The 1179-nt window shown below is 34.6% G+C and overlaps 1 pseudogene; it reads left to right on the top strand.

The window, feature by feature from the left end:
- The first annotated feature begins 254 nt into the window (after positions 1–254).
- Positions 255–847, top strand: LOC110109040 (annotated as a pseudogene).
- The last annotated feature ends 332 nt before the right edge of the window (positions 848–1179 follow it).

The following is a 1179-nucleotide window of genomic DNA, read 5'->3' as shown; positions in this document are numbered from 1 at the left end:
TAAGGGATTTGAAATACTCAAATGTAGGCAAATATTTGTTATAATTTTTTTATGTTATAAGCAAATATCTTTGTTTTTTATTATTTATCTTATAATCTTAACCTCAATTTATATTTTTTAGGGGGGAAATTTAACTAAATTTATATCAATAACTCTTTGTTTTCTTTTTCACCTCTCGCTCTCGCGCCTCCTAATAAACCCTAGAGCTTTTTTGCTCTCATCGGCTGTTCAGAAATTTAGGGTTTGCATAGAAATTCATCGAAAGAACCATGTTGGTCTACCAAGATATCCTCTCGGGTGATGAGCTCCTGTCAGACTCATTCCCAGCTACATAAATTGAAAATGTTATGCTATTGGAAGTTCAAGTAAAGTGGGTAGTCCAATGTGCTATAACTGTTGATATTGGTGCAAACCCTTCAGCTGATGGCGCTGATGAAGGTGAGGGTGTAGATGACCAAGCTGTTAAGGTGATCGATATTGTTGACACCTTCCGTTTTCAGGAGCAACCTGCTTTCGATAAGAAGCAGTTTGTCACCTTTATGAAATGCTATATCAAGAATCTAACACCCAAATTGGATGCGGAGAAGCAAAACTTATTCATGAAACATGTCAGGTCTGCCACTAAATTTCTGCTTTCAAAGCTCAGCAACTTGCAATTCTTCATGGGTGAAAGCATGCATGATGATGGAGGTTTGGTCTTCGCTTACTACAAGGAAGGTGCTACTGATCCAACATTCTTATACTTTGCTTATGGACTAAAGGAGATCAAATGCTGAATGATTATCTTTCACCTCTCCTGTGTTGTTGTACGCCCGGTCTTTATATTTATTTGATGTTACTTTTGGAAATTTTGTTTTGACTTTTGACGTTGATTGTTTGGATATGCTGCACTGCTGCACTCATTTTTGTCTTTAAACTCGTAATTGTGTGCTTAAAAAAAATAAAAAAATAAAAAAATATTAAAAAAAAAAACTCTTTGTTTTCTGTCTTTTTGAAATTCATATCTATACGAGAAGTCAAGTCAATGGCAGTTTGGTACAATTTACTAAATTTTATAGCTGCGCTTTTTAAGGCTAAATGCTGCTTTCTCTAGTCATTACTTTTGATTACTCTTTACAAAAGTGTTTTTAGAGGAGATATACATGCAAAAGTGGGCTCTCTTAAAAGCTGTTAAATTAA

This window comes from Dendrobium catenatum, unplaced genomic scaffold (genome assembly GCF_001605985.2).
Source record: "Dendrobium catenatum unplaced genomic scaffold, ASM160598v2 original_scaffold_127735, whole genome shotgun sequence".
Classification (NCBI taxonomy): domain Eukaryota; kingdom Viridiplantae; phylum Streptophyta; class Magnoliopsida; order Asparagales; family Orchidaceae; genus Dendrobium; species Dendrobium catenatum.
The sequence above is the reverse complement of the archived record's forward strand: the minus strand, read 5'-3'. Positions and strand labels throughout refer to the sequence as shown.